Here is a 16,769-nt window from a genome sequence, read left to right as displayed (position 1 = left end):
CCATGCTATAGAAGTTGGGAACTTCTATAGAAGAACTCATGGATAGGAGCCCATGAAGAATTTTGTCTTCAGGAGTCTGATGCAGGAGCATGAGGCTTGATGACAAAAGACATACAATTTTATTCCAAAAATAAAAAAAGTGTTTACAAGAAAAGGAGTGGGATCCTTTAGCTATCACTTTACAAAGCTTTCTAGATAGGACTTGATCTAGAACTCAAGGATTTGAAATATCTTGTAATTAACTCAAGTAATTAAGCTTAGTTGAGATTCTTGAGGAGAATATCTTGTAGATTAGATGTTATCTAGGATTAGGCAATTTTGATCCATTGGTTTAGGATCTAATTTTTGTATGAGCAGGTATTTATGTAAGTTTTGAATTAGTAGAATGGGATTTTTGACAAATTTTGGCTGGATTTTGGCCGAGGAGGATTGCAATGTAAAATTTTGAATTTCTTTCTATCTCTATCAATACTGTGCATGAATGGTCAAATCCCAGAGGTTTTATTTCCCTTAAAATATATCTGAGTTTTGTATAATATTGTGTTATCACATCTAAATCTTCACTCATTGTGTATTTAAATAATTTAGAGACAGAATAAACTTGGCGGAGGTGCTAAGTCTGGCTAGGAACCCTGATAAATTTGCGAGAAACCTAGGAAATGATCTAAATCGTCTGATTAGATAGATCCAATAGATCTAATGGTTATCGTGTGCCAACAAGCACAGACGTTAATCAGAATAGTACAATGGTCTTCATAGGTGTAACTAGTATCTCGTGCTATCAAAAGGTGGTAAGTGGTATTCTACAATTTCACACGATTAGCCTTAGTGGATGACATGTAACATGAGAAACTACTTTTCTCACATGCCCTAGATCTGATATCGGTCATGGAAGAATCCACGGGAGATTACGCAATAGCCATTGGATCAAGCGAGATTGATCAACGGTGGGGATCGGACAAGCTAGTTGGTGAGCAGGTGACATGATAACTGTCGAACTGAGGAATGAGATTGAAAATAGATATTATTGTGCTAAAGGTTTGTGGAGTGGCGGACGCGATAAGGTTATGAACCGGAGTTTTTTGTTTGAATTCCTTTTGGTTCCGTGGTAATTTTTAAGTTCTTCCATACCATCGGGTAAATTAAATAGTTCTACTATTTTTTAGCAGAATAACTAAATTTGGAGGTTGATGACTGATACTCCAAAGAAAACCCGAGAAGAAGTTCCACCCAAACTTGAAGAAATCGTTTCTAGTTTTGAACGATTATCCTTAACACCTGCAACCAACCCACCACAAAATCAAGAGCTTGTGGAGAGAATAGAACAGTGGTGGGAAGAAATTGAGATGTAGGGTAGAATTTAGATGCAGATCGTTCAAAGAAAATAGAAGGAGTTAAATATTAGGGTTATGACCTACAACAAATATTTTTTTTCACATATCATGATCAACAAGAGGAAGATGGAAGCTAGTATTGAAAATATTCAATGGAAGATCATTGTCATAGTTAGAATTGAACACCTCACTGAGGATGAAGAGAAGCTCCTTCATGACCTTCAGTGAAGGCACAAGCAGGGATAAATTCTTTGGAAGAAAAATTCTCAGATCTAGTGGCTGACAAAAGGGGAGAGAAATAGAAATTTCTTCCACCGCTTAATGATGTAACACTAACATAATAGAATATTTCCTCTAACCTCTAGTGAAGGGAATCACTTGGTCAAACATCACCACATCGATGTAGACTAGTATCTTTTTAACACAAATTATTCACTAAATGGGATCATGATAGATCTAAAGGAATCAAAATAGTAACCAACATGATTCCCCATTTAATCACTCTAAAGTAGAATGAATCCCTAATGCATGAGAATTAATTTGAGGAGGTGGAAGAATTAGTGAAGGATGTGCCATGTAACAAAGAAAAAAGTCCAGGTGGTTTCACAACAAATTTATACAAGGCTTGTTGGAATTTCATGGGTTAGGACATTCATGTCCTTCTGGAAGAATCCCATTATCTTTGGTAGATATGGTCTACATTGAATGTAAATTTTGTTATGCTAATTGATTCCTCTTTTCCTCAACCTGTAAAGCTTATATTAATACTAGTGGATCTTCTTTGGACCTGCAGATTTGCTCCACCTCTGTGTTGTTGGCAAACTTCCTCTTGCCTTTGTCAAGTGCAAGTTTGTTGCCCTCTTATACTGCTGATGTTGTTGCTCTCGAAGATGATGCTACCTTCTCTGCTTCTAATCACTCTACAAACATTCTGACCAATTCATTGAGCCTTTATAAGTAATAGGAATATCTACATGGGTCTTCCTCAAGCCAATGACATGCCCCGTGGATCCAAGGATGATACACTCTCATAGAGTGGTCTTCAACTAAGTGATTGCAGGTCATATGGATTGAAACTTTTGGTGCCAATGGTGAACCTCTTGAATTCCTCTTTCTCAACCTCAACATGCTTGAGATTATGTATCTCATACAACCAGATCCACAAAGGTAGAGCGGGACAAGGTGCCATCTTCTTCTTATGCAGTCTCACTGACAACCCTGCCCATATGTGGTATGCAACCTCTTGAATGATCAACTTGTCCACGAAAAACTTTAGTAACACATGCGGAGCCTTCTCCATGTTGTATATCCAAATTAAGGTGCCAAGGGGTGAGGCATACCAATCTACCATGTTAGCTAATGCCTCCATTGTTTCCCGTGACATGCAAGGCAGATCCTGCTCAAATATCATCTTGTACACCAAGGTGAGGAAGTGGTCTCGTAGTTGTATTATAAATCCATGGAAGCTACACTCAAAGAAAAACCAACAATAGGTGTGCACAAAGGTTTCTGGAGGTGTCCATGCCCAACTATTTTGGGAAGTTTTAGTGTCTACGAATAAATGCTTAAACCCCTAGACTAGTAGCTAAGTCTAGAACAATAGTGCAAAGCATTCTCTACCTTTTCTATAACCAATAGATTAAATAAGAGAGTAAAGAAGCCTACTTGTAGCTTTTGCTTACTCCTTATCTCCCTTGACAATTCTGTCACTCCTTTCCATACTTAATCCGCTTGAAAAATACTTGCACACAGACAAAAGACAAAAACTGATCAAAGCATATGATAATGATCTATTGATTAAACATAGAATGGAATCAAGTTTATAATACACATATGGAAGCATCAATGAACAATACAAACATATGGAAAATGCTTTGAACACTTAATTAGTAAAAGGAAGAGTTACAACCCAAATTGCTTGATTTAGTATCACTCCTCTAGTTCAATCCCATCCTATCCTCATAACAAGCAAGACATTTTGACATAATTACAATACTTGAAACCAACTCAAGTCTCATAATAACAACATCTCCCTATAATTCAATGATTTCCAACCCCCGATCACCTAGATGAGTGGTATTTTTATAGGTGAATGAAGGAATTTATACCATAAATGGTGATAATGAATGCCCTCCCAAACTTAGGATTTAGTTCCATGGAGGAAGGGATCAACGGATAGATGTTCCTTAAGTCCCTCCCTCATCCAATTTCGAGAAAAAAGGAGTGGATAGCCTTAGGAAACTTCTAGAAGCATCCTATGGAAAAGAATATTCCAAACCCCAATGCAGATTTTGCTTAAATTTGCACAACGCACCTTGGTAGTGTACCGAGCTGCACTGCAGCGCACCCTCGTAGTGTACCGGGCTGCACTGCAGTGCACCCTGGTAGTGTATTGGGCTGCACTACATCACACTCTGGTAGTGTATCTACATGCGCTAATCCTCTTAGAGATAATTTTTGGATGATTCCAGTCATAAAACTTCTTGGGAAGCTAGGCGTTCTGATGGCTGACTTCTTTAGGGCATGTAATAACTGAATTATGGTTTGATGGGCCCTAAAGCACTGATCTATAAGATGGGAGTGATGTGCCCAAATGGATCTGTAACACCAAACCAAGTGAGGGAACTACTAACGGGCATAAATTGCATAAAATATGTAAGAGGACATGAAAAGCCTTTCTTGTCGACCCTTGAGTGGATGTCAGGTATCTATTACTTGTTCCTTCAGTTGAGGAGCCAACATGTCAGACCAATTGAAATGTCTTCATTCATTTGCCAGTTGATCCAACACAATCACCCAAATCTACAAGAAGGTCTTTGTACTCTCTTGGTAGTATAAGTGGCATGCGAATATGACCAAGATCTGATAAGCATTCCACAGAGTCCATGTCTTGTATACTTGGTTTGATGTTATCCTAAACTTAGATGGCTCTTTCACCCAAGTCTTCCAGATGTCTCTTGAGTTTGCACTTTTGTTAGGCCTCGTGAAGGGTGCATCCATTATGATCACTGATTGTGGCAAGTGATGCATCACAGGAAAGTCCCCTTCCCTGAAGGTAGCAAGCTTCGTTTCACCGACACTGGTCAACACCATTATCTCTGGATCAATATTCGAGACAATCTTATGGATCATGTCTGCGCATGTAAACATGGGATACCTACATGAAGTCTGGTACATGTAGGACTTGTGTATGTTGACATAGACTCTGGGGTCCTCTAGATTCTCCTCAAACGTGTCTGAAAGGATGCCATTGATGTCCTACCATTTTATATTGATATCTATGTCTATGAACAACTTAGTGTCTTCGTAAATGGGCAAGATCGTAGAAACTTTCTCGACAATAGCTCTAGTTGCGCTGTCAATGGTGTCCATTGACCCCACTCTCTTGGAAGGAATTGTACCTATACTATTGAGAGACTGATGAACACCTAGGGTACCTAGAGATAGAGAAACATTCATGGAAAGAAAATTTTCAGTTTAAAACCAAAAGAAAATTGAGCACCGACATGCAACACACCTGGGTGACTGACTGGAAGATTTTCACAATTTTCACTTGGAGGTCAGGAGACTGACTGCCAAAACTATGTAGAACATAGTATGGAGTGTTAGTGAGTTGAATTAATGCTGAAGCTATGTAGAGAATTTTCTAGCTTGGCCCACTAAGTACTGGAACTGTGCAATGTGTAGTTTCAGTGAGCATGCCTGCAACAGGGGAAATCTGCATTGTGCAATTTCGGGGGCCACCTGAGGCATTTCCTCTCAGAATTGTACAGAGAAAACTCTAGAAGGCCAGTGTAAGGTAAGCTCTATGCAATTTTTGGGAGCAAGGAAATGCTTTCCATCCCATAAATTTGTATTGCATGCCGAGCATGGCAAGGTCCAGGCCAAGGCAGCTCAGACCTGCCAATGGGTGACTGAACACAGCAATGAACGAATACATATGAAAAACTCGGTACACACATGAGTAAATGAACATGCATGCAATCAATGATTGTAGGATTCAGTAAAATGAGAAAACAATGAGGTGTGTGAAGCAAGTTTCCGCAACGGCCACCGTAACTGCAGAAACAATGTCATGAATGCGACAACAAGGAGATGCAATGTAAAACTTGAAAGAATGCTTCTATAAGCTAACATGCATTTAAACGATAGAAAGAATTCAATGAAATCAAGCAAACAATAATGACACAATCAAAAATACAAAAAGCAACTGAAAAGAAGCAAAAGACATGAAAAGAAAACTTACCCAAAAAACGTTGAGCTGAGTGTGCCAAAGGTTCCTAGATGTGATGGGGAATGTTATAACTTGAAGGTTGAAGTGAATAGCGAGCTTTGAAGCATTGAATAAATAGTTTTGACAAGATCGAGGCTTATGACTTGCATGCCACAAATATAGGAAAAAGTGACACTTGGCGAGAGGTTCCTAAAACAGATTTTGCATGTAACCCTGAGCTGCTAAAATTAGATCCGTAAAATCTACGGATGCTTTTTTATTTTTTATTTTTTATTTTTCAAGAAAAATCTTCCCATGCATGCAAGGCAAGATTTCTTAGTCCTGGAGGGAACCAGTCAACTTAGGATCACATGTAAGAGACTACAAGTCTTGGCGTGAATTATGCATAGTTTCTGGGTTGAGTGGCTCTTCTTGCCCCTCAAGATCTACACAATTTCTTGACTGAAGCCAAGGCTACCAGCCAGAACTGCACAAATTATGAGATAAATCCTGATGATGGGCTGCTCTGTGCAATTTTCAAAGGGAAGGTCGTATGCTTTATCTATGAATTTCTGGGGAGTAGAAGGCTACCTTGATACTCTACGCTATTCTGGAGAGTAAGGTTGGTTGCCCTCTAGTTTTTCTTAATTCTCCAAGTGAATACCAGAACCAATTGATAACCAAGTCACGATATGTCATCTTGTGAAAGAAAGGAAAGCAAGCTAGCGAACACAAGCTGATAAGCCAAAGAAAATCAACTGAAAGGATATGTACTTGGGCAGTGCAAGACATGTTACTAAGGATGGTTGGTAGGGAGGCTCCAAATCAAAGCTAAGGAAAATTTTGGGAGAATGGTTGTAGCAGCTATAACATTGGTGACACACTAGTGGAGCCCCAGCTCTTTGAATGGACCTTGTTTCGTGAAAAGAAAGTCTAACTCCTCCAGATGTATTGTTCGATTCTTAGATCATAGTGGTTTCCACACTAGCTTGAGTGAAAGATGTAGCACCTGCCATGCTCTTGATCGGTCAACACACATTCCAAGCCAATTCAGCTTAGTTGTTTTGATTGGGGATGAGGGTTATATTGGTGCACAGGAAATATGACTGTCAGAGTTTACGAGTCCTAGATAGTACCCCAACGGAGTCACAAAGGAGCACAAGCATCGCTCTACTGCCAGCGAGACTGGTCAGTACCCCGATAGAGCTACTTGCATCACCTCTTTGTGCAGGAAATCTTTCTCCTCTTTTGCCTTATTTCATTTGTTTCCAAACTTCCATATTTTCATATTTTCATTCTTTCATAGAACTTTGCATAGGCACTTATTTATTTCAGAGGCCGAAGAAGGATCCTGACATGTTAAGGGAAGAAGAGGTTGTTACTTTAGAGAATTATGTTATATATACCTCTGCCATACTTGTTAATGTTTCCCCCTCACCTTACTCTACATGACTGAGATGGCAAGGGTTAACCTAAAAACAATTTACTAGAGTAGGTGGTACTAGTTAGAGCACAAGTGTTGTGTTTTTACCAAGATTCACTTTGAATATAATGTATTTCCCATTTGTGTATCAACGAATGAATGGAAAAAGTTCTTCATAAATAGAGAGGACGATAGATAACCAAGTGTTGAAAGATGTACAGGTCCTCTTGTACTTTACCCTGCTTGTCTTAAGAATTGTACACAGTTTCATGAGAAACTAAATTACGGGTGTGCACAGGTAAACAAAATAGCAAAGAAAAGAGTAGAATCAAATGAGAAAGGAAAGAGAATAAGGAAATTATGAAAGAAAACAAAAAAAACAAACAAACAACAAAGCAAGCATGCATGCAAGCGAGCTAAACAAAAGAAAACACTACTCCTACTTCTAAGCTAGCAGTGCACAAGTCTACTGACGCGAAGTGATATTTGCAATGTAGCCACCGGTGCATTGGTTGACCCATGTTGGTGAAGGAATGTGTTGCGAAAATCATAGTCAATAAAACCAACACACATGAAAGATATAACAATGAAGACCAAAACACTATGAGTTTAAATCCGTCCACGGAAAGAAAATAGTGAAAGCACAAGACAAGCACTTTGTGGACTTACCATGGTGTTGTGACAAACTACGTGGAGATGATAAGCATGTGCACTCTCTTGACTGTGATAGACAAGAAAACATGAGAAGGAGAGACAATTTATGCCTGGAAAGTGTGATTTCCATGTATGATTGCTCCAATGCATGACCAATAGGATCATGTGATTCGGGTGGAGGAAGCACATTTTTTGTGTTGGATTGATGTTCAATGCATACAAATGAGTGATGAGGAGACTTTGGTAGTTCAAAAATATCCTGATCAGAAGTGAAAGTATCCTTAGAATAGTGAGGGCTTGACATAACCATTAGCTCAAGCTAAACTACCTTGATAACCTGCAGGGTTTCAACTTCATCGACGGATAAATCATCTTAAACATGTGGCTTTGAAATATCAACATCAATTGAATCAACATCACAATCGAATATAGGAGTAAAGAGATCATGACAACTACGATCAGAAAAATCAATGAGTTCATCGACATCATCATGATCTGAAAAATCATACAGAGGGGTAGATGAGAGGCAAGAATGTTCATCCTCTATGATTCTAGAAAAAAAAAATGAAAAATTGAGTGGATTTTCAATGAAGAATTTATCATCTCTGTAGTCAAATGATGGGATAATATCGGGTATGTTCTGCGAATGATCAAAAGTAGATGCATCTGTGGATGAATTTACACAAGGAAAATCAGAGATAACAAAATCAACAAAGATGTTAGGAAAAAATATAGGCGAGGTGGAGAAAAGGAAGTCATCCTTCACTGCTATTTTATGCTCATATTGCCATTCATACTCATCATAAATAATAGTGCAGGTTAGTTGTGCAAAACCAACTCCATCGATGCCTTTATCCTCATTTACAACAGGCATAGATTCTGGAACAGAAGAGCACAAGACAGAGCAATCCGCATGATCAATAAAACACAGAGATGGAGGTTGAGGTAACAAGTTCATATGACAACCCATGGGCTTCCCAACCAAATCTGTGCAGAAATTAAGAGTAGTGAGGGTGAGATAATGTACCAGTTGAATAGTATTATTTCCACACTCTCCCACACCATTTGCGGGGTTGGAGCTGTTTGATGAGAGGAAGCAGGATAGTCACTTGTGACAACAACTGTATTGGCTTGTGATTGCGGAACACCATCACCGATGTATGTTGAGTGAGGTTTGATATTTTTCTTCACTATGAGATGGAGCAATTTTTGATAGACATACTTATATCTGTCCATAAGATATTGGAGTTTCATCTAACTTTTTAGAGCTTCAAAAGAGATTAGACGATCTGCCTAAATTCCCTTAGTGATTCATGCGTGGCCTTCCATTGTTTTAACATTTTCTTATCAAGTGCTTCAAGATCAAAATGGTGAAAAAGATTCGATTTGATCACTAAAATACTTGAATGAGTGCACACAATTAGGAGGCAGTTCACGACACCATAACAATAGGCATTCGTGAAGTTTGTGTGCAAGAAACTTACTTGCCTCTACTTCATCAAAACATTCCACATTCTCCATGAATGCATGGAATTCATCTAAGTGCTTAGGCCAGGAAACTTTTCCTTCACTTTCATACACGAGTTCAGATAAGTGATCATATAACTCCCTCTCGACTTCAAAGGGATGTCCACTGGACAAACATTGTGGAGGGTTAACTAAAACAATAGTCATGATATGTCCACTAGACAAACATTGTGGAGGGTTAACTAAAACAATAGTCATGATATATGTGTGGAGATTCAAAATAGGATGTGAGGACTCAGCTTGTCATCTGGCCCTTCTTTTAGTGCTAGAAATGTTGACACTACTGGACATGCCAACAGGTCAGGGAATCTCCCTGGTAAGAAGTCCCAACTATACCTCATACCATTTGGAGTAGGAGTCCTAGTAGTGGTGAGTAAAATATCACCTTGAATGCAGTTGTACGCAGAGGTAAGTGAGATTTCCTTGCTAGAAGCAAGGGTGTGACCTTGTAGCAAGTCAAGAAAGTTGTATGAAAGGCTCTAACACACGGAAGGGGGGAATAATGTCCCCCGTAGATGCCTATGATAGCATGCATCTTGAAAGGGAACACATGAGATTGAAAGCAGGATAACCAACAGTCCAAAGTGATTATTTATACCAACAACACACTTCGATAAGCTTCATACAAACACATAGGGAATAGTCCATACAAACATGCATAAATTATAGATACATACATCATTAGAGTAACTAGGATAGTCAACCTGCAATAACAATATATTCATGAAGCGTGTTGGCTCTGTTATATTAAAAGAGTGAAATATCCAATCATACATACAACCATGCCATACACTAGCCCTGATAGTGGACCATTATAGTCACTGCCACCTGCTCCTCCAATGAGATGTACTAGCTCCGCATTGTGAAGAAACCAAGGCTCATTACAATACACTCCAATATTTCTTTAAGTTATACCTATGAGAAGCTTGTCTCCCAAAATCCCATACAATGAGTTATGAGGTTCTATATATAGAAAAGGATGGGGTGACCATTGGCATTCCCATTTGTGACTCTTCAACTACCCTCATGACTCTTCAACTCACACATGATTGTTTAAATTCTACTACTGACACTTGGCCTTTCACATTAGAAAATGTTTATAATACAATCTCTTCGACATCCTCTTAGTGATCGATGGTAGCGAAATGATGCCAAGCTTGGTAGTCTGTTATGGTGTCTGTGTACTCTGTGGTGACATCCTTCTGAAAGTGAAATCTTGCCTCCATTTCATTAGGGTACATTAATTTGGAACCTCTTTCCAACTCATCAGATAGCATGTGCATGATGTTCTTGAGAGTAGACATACCAACGACATACTGATGCATAGTGTCTGTGCTCATTTTCAATTCTGCACTAGTGGCTATGCACATCAACTGATCGAAGTGCATGTCCAGCTCCATTCAGACTTGGTTCTTTTCTTTCACCTCAGTGAGTGTGCCAATCGATGGGATCACATGTGCGAATATAATGACATAGATTCTCCTGAAAAATCATGCATGTGAAGCCTGTAAGATGGTGATAAGTTATGGGAGTTCCTCATAGTTCCAGATCTAACTCCGATTGTTTTCCTTCAACTCCACTACTTCTGGCTGCATCATATTTGGCATGTACAATAGGGCAATCTTGTACCTCATTGTCCATATCTGCATGTGATCGACAATATTGTGTGCCTCACAAGATGCGTGCTCTCCTAGCACAGCACTGCTGCCGACTATTAAGATGGAAACTTGACTTATGCACAATGATGAACATGAAGTACAAGTGCTGCATGACATTCTTGAGAGACAATACTTCATCAAGTATGACTTTCTTCAACTTTTCTCTGGTTCATATTGTAGCTTGATCATCTCCCTCCTTGACCACTTATAGCTCCTTATCCACACACTTATTCTTAGATATCAAGAATCTAATGCTTGAGTTGGTGGATTTGGCATATGACTTTGTAGCATCAACCAATGCAGCTGGATGTCTACGTAAATTGGACATTATCACTCATTCTTCAAATTGTGAAGGAGATACATGGACATCCAGAGTGTGCACTCTGCAAATCTTCGTGTTGTGACTCGTTGAAAGATATGTTATGCAGATCCTCTTCCAGATTTTCCTCAAGGATTTATGTGTCTCCTTGATTGCTTGGGACTTGCTTTGCTCCTGGACCTAGTATATCTAGTGGACTGACCTCTTGGCCCTTAGGCTTGAGGTCTATATCCTAATCTATCTTTGTCTAAACCACATCGTGTCCATATTTCCTAACATTTGTTCGATCTCCTGAGAAAATTCATGCTCCTACGATTTCTTACCCTATTTTCTATCTTCTAGCTATTTGGATGAATCAATAACCTATATGGGTGGAGTTTCATCAATGTGTGCATGTTACGCCTCTTGTTTTTCATGTTCCTACTACGCTTCTGTCACCCTTCAGTGCACCCCTTTTTCCCCCCTTAGTTGTTGTTTTAACTCCTACAAATCCTTTTCTACCTTCTCCAACTTTTGCTTCTCCCTCCGTCTTTGTGAACTACTTCTATCACGCTGTCAAATCTTTTCCTTAGTCTCCAAATCTACTCTTAATACTATAGGATCTAATTTAAACTTGCAAATTTTCTCCACCTCTACGCTGTCTGCAAACTCCCTCTTGCCTTTGTGAATCGTAGGTCTGTTTTCCTTTGTTGTTGCTTATATTGTTGCTCTATGAGATGCTGTTGCCTTCTGTACTGTTAACCACTCTATAGCCATTATCAATGGTTCATTGAGCCTTGAGAAGTTATAGAAATATCTCCATTGGTATTCCTCAAGCCGACGACACACGCTGTGGATCCAAGGATGATACACTCCCGTACAGTGGTCTTCCACTGAGCAATGTGGGTCATATGGATTGAAAATTCTGGTGGCATAGGTGAATATCGTGAATTCCTCCACCTCAACCTCAAAATTCTTTATATTCTAGACCTTATACAACCCGATCTACAAAGGAAGAGTGGGCCAAGGTGCCTTCTTCTTCCTGTGTAGTCTCACTGAAAACCCTGTTGAGATGTGGTATGCAACCTCTTGTATGACCAACTTGTCAATGGAAAACCTCGGTAACACATAAAAATCCTTCCTCGCATTGTATATTCGAATGAAGGTGCCAAGGCGTGAGGCATACAAATTTGTTGTGTTAACCAATGCCTCCATGTGACATGCAAGGTAGATCCTGGTCAAAGATCATCATGTACAGAGGGTGACGAAGTGTTCTGATAGTTGTATTATAACTCCATGGAAGCTGCACTCAAAGAAAAACTTGCAATAGGTGTACACAGAGGTTTCTGAAGGTTTTCATGCCAAACCCAAGCTATGAAACTTCTGACAGGCACAAATTACATCAAGTATGTAAGAGGACATGAAAAGCTTTCCTTGCTAACCTTTGGGCAGACTCGGGGCATTTGTTACTTGTCCCTCCAGCTGAAGAGCCAACATGTCAGACCAATTAAAAGGTCTTCCTTCAATTTTCAACTGATCCAACACAATCACCCACCTTTGTGGGAAGGTGTTTATAGTCTCTTGGTGGTATAAGTGGCATGCGAAGATGACCAAGAGTTGATAAGCCTTCAACAATATCTATGCCTTGTATAGTTGGTTGGTTGTTGTCCTCAAATTAGATGGCTATTTCACCCAACTCTTCAAGATGTCTCTTAAGTTTTCACTGCTACTGGGCATGGTGAAGGGTCCATCCATTATGATCACTAGCTGCGGCAAGTGATACATCACCTAAAAGTCCTCTCCCTTGAAGGTAGAAAGTTATGTTCCACTGGAACTGCTCAACACCTTTGTCTTTGGATTTGTATGCGAGACAATCTAGTGGATCATGTCTACGCATGGAAACGCGGGATACCTTCATGCATTTTGGTTCAACTCAAACTTTTGTATGTTGACATAGACTCTGTGGTCCACCAAACTCTCCTCAAAGGTGCCTAGAAATGTGTCAATGATTTCCTACGATTTCATCTTTACGTCCTTGTCTATGAACATCTTATTCTCTTCATAAAAGGGTAGGATCATAGAGACTTGCTCGACCATATCTCTAGTTGCACTCAAAATGGTGTCCTTTGACCTCACGCTCTTGGAAGCCATTGTACCTGTACCGCTGAGAGACTGATGGACACCTTTGTACCTGGAGATAGAGTAACACTCATGGTAAGAAAACTGTCAATTGAAAACCAAAAGCAACTTGAGGCTTGGCATGAAACACACCTGGGTGACTGATTGAAAGATTTGTGCAATTCTCACTGGTAGGCTGGGAGACTGTCTACCAAAACTTCATAGAAAACAACCCAGATTGTCAGTGAGATGACTCACTACTGAATTTGTGCATAGCATAGTCTATCTTGCCCTTTTGAGTACTAGAACTGTGCAATGTGTAGTTTTAGTCAGCGTGACTGCAACTCAAGAAAATTGCCTTCCGCAATTCTAGGGGCCAACTGAGGCACTACCTCTCAGAATTGTGTAGAGCACACTCTGGGAGGCCAGTGTAAGGAAAGCTCTACATAATTTCACATAGAAAGGAAATGCCTTCCATCCCAGAAATGCGCAGTGCAAGCTGGGCAAGTAAAGGTTCGGTTCAAGGTAGCTCAGACCCACTGACGGGCGACTAAACAAAGCAAGGACTGAATGCATGTGAAAAACTAGATGCAGACATGAGTGACTGAACATGCATGCAATCAGTGAGTGAAAGATTCAATGAAACAAGAAAATAATGAAGTGTGTGAAGCGTGTCGCCTCAACAACGACCGTAAGTGCCAAAAAATTGTCATGCATGCGATAACAATGACATGCAATGGAAAACTTGAAACAATTCTTCTGCAAGATAACATGCATTAAAATGACAAAAGACATTCAATGAAACAAAGAAAACAACAATCACACAAGTCAAAATACAAAAAGCGATAGAGTTGTGCTGAAGGTTCCTAGATACGATGGGGAATTCCAGAGCTCGAAAATCAAAGTGAAGAATGAGCTCTGAAGCATCGAATAAATAGTTTTGACAAGATCGAGGATTATGACTTTTATGCAACAAATATAGGAGAAAGCAACTCTTGGTGGCAGGTTTCTAAAAGTTCTTTTGCATGTAACTCCCAATTGCTAAAAATAGATACCTAAAATCTAGGGATGCCTTTTTCTTTTTGAATTTTTTTTTTCGGGAAAAAAATTGCCCATGCATGCAAAGCGAGATTGCTTAGTCCTAGAGGGAACTGGTCAACTTGGGAGCACATACAACGGATTGCAAGCCTCAAAGTGATTTCTGCATAGTTTCTAGGTGGAGTGGCTCTCGATGCCCCTCAAGATCTATGCAATTTCTGGACTAAAACCAATATTGTCATCTAGAAATGTGCGAATTCTGGGAGCAACCCTGGTGATGGGCTGCTCTACAAAATTTTCAAGGGGAATGCAGTCTACTTGCTCCACACATTTCTAGAGAGCAGCAGGCTACCTTGATACTTTGCACAATTCTAGAGGGAAAGGTTGCTTTCCCTCTAGTTCTACTCAATTTTCTGAGTGAACACTAGAACTATTTGAGAACCAAGTCACAGGATGTTAGCTTGCGGTGAAAGGGAAACAAGCTAGAGAAGACAAGATGATAAGCCAAAAAAACTCAAGAGAAAGCATATTTACATGGGAAGTGTAAGACATGCTGCTAAGGATGATTGGTAGGGAAATTCTAAAATGAAGCTCAGGAAAAAAATTGTAGGATGGTTGTAGCCGCTACAAAACCTAGCTTCAATCACATTCTTCAAATCATCCATCCAATTTTTCTTACTAGGTGTTTCTATTTTCTTGATTCGAGTCATTCGTTCTCTGTCTTTTAGGCACTCAATATTGAAACAATTGTAATTCTATAATTTTGGATCTCCAAGTTCTAGAATTTTGTCACGTGGTAGCACTCTGAGTCCTCTTTCCAACCCCACAAGTCTTATCGAGATTGGATTCTCCAAGTGTTCATTAAGTTCTGCGATGTTGGAGTAGTCAGAGGATTGCACTCAGCCATGCCAACCTTGTTCAATAGATCTCCAATTGTTATCGGGAAATCTAGTGTCCACTCGGAGCTGCTATTCCCACTAAGATTGGTAGCTATCTTAGAAACAAACAAACTAAAACTACTTCCGCCTTCCTTTATGAGAAGTAGATAAGATGGGAAGAAAGGACACCATCCTCAGTCTTGCGCTTGGTTCCTCTCCCTTCTGACAGATCCTTGCCGTTTTTCCTTCGTCTAGCCAGCTTCAAAGAGCACCTGCAAAATTAAAGCAGCATAATACTATCGAAGAACAGAGATCTACAATCATAAACAATATAGGACCAGATATATATCGACCACACAAATGCATATACTATTGGACATACAAGAATATGGAGGAAAACTCGAATAGCTTTATTGATATAAATATTAGAAGAGAGGATTACAGCCCATTGATCTGACCTAGCGTCATCCTCCCAGCATGAAAGCCCTTCTTCACCTCATGAAAAGCTTAGATCACCCAACACTATGATATTCCACCAAGAAACCAACAACACTTCCTTACAAGCTACAGAATTCCAGCCCCTGGATCTTTGGGATGAGGGATCCATATATAGATGATTGCAGAGGAGTGAGTCAGCTTCTTAGATTTTGATTAGTGTCCTCTCTCTGATAATTTTTTATTCCACTTGGAGATTGATGATCTCTTACTCATCCCTGGGCAAATTCAGAGAGGCAAGTGTCACAGGAGAAGTTTCTAGAAGATTCCATGACGATCCACCTTGTAAACTATCTCTGCCATTTGTCTACTCTCGCCCATCTCACTCTACAGAAGGGATTTCTAGTATGCATCACACCCTTTACACTGAGCAGGTGATATGCATTGCACCCTTTGCACTGGACAGTCTGTATAGTCTAGCTTTGCCCATTTCTGAGCAGTTTTCTGTGGAGAACTTTTGGGAGATGATGTAATCAGCTGACCTTGTTTCTTTAGGGTGTGAAGCAACACTTTTAGGGACGTATGAGCCCTTGGTTTATGGACATGTATTATTGGGGTTACAGTGCCCAAAAATGTCTATAACAGTTGCCCCCTAAAGCGTGAGGTCGTTAATATTTTGATGTTGGCTGAAATTCTTTATCATGAGGATCCGAAGTTTTTTCGAGCTGGAAGGTGACCTGTAATAAGATACAATACAATACATTGTCTTCATAATATTTTTCATGATCTACCTGAGGTGGGCATTCCCATTCTCAGCTTTATAAATTCATTTTCATGTACATAAGACAAACAATCGTTTGTGTGGCAGACTGATGATTATGATAAAGCCATCATCCTTTGATTCAGATGATCATCTGTGTAGCAATGATGTACATTTGATGTCTTTATTTCCCTGAATATATCACAGCCCAGATGGATGAAACTAGATCCGGGGTCTTCAAACTCGTCCAATCTTCACTTGGAGTACAAGTCGATCCATGTGAAAGATATTCTGGAGTCGAACATGGAAAGACATTGCCTGATTACAAGCCAATGATGTAAGCTGTTAACATGCACGAGAGGAATCACCGATAATGATTATGACCCTCAAGGTACTACAATACAATTTATGTGGTGTGAAAAAGGGACTTCGC

The sequence above is a fragment of the Pinus tabuliformis genome, chromosome 8 (genome assembly GCF_031772625.1).
Source record: "Pinus tabuliformis cultivar Carrire ecotype Pingquan chromosome 8, CPIR1, whole genome shotgun sequence".
NCBI lineage: Eukaryota > Viridiplantae > Streptophyta > Pinopsida > Pinales > Pinaceae > Pinus > Pinus tabuliformis.
The sequence above is the reverse complement of the archived record's forward strand: the minus strand, read 5'-3'. Positions refer to the sequence as shown.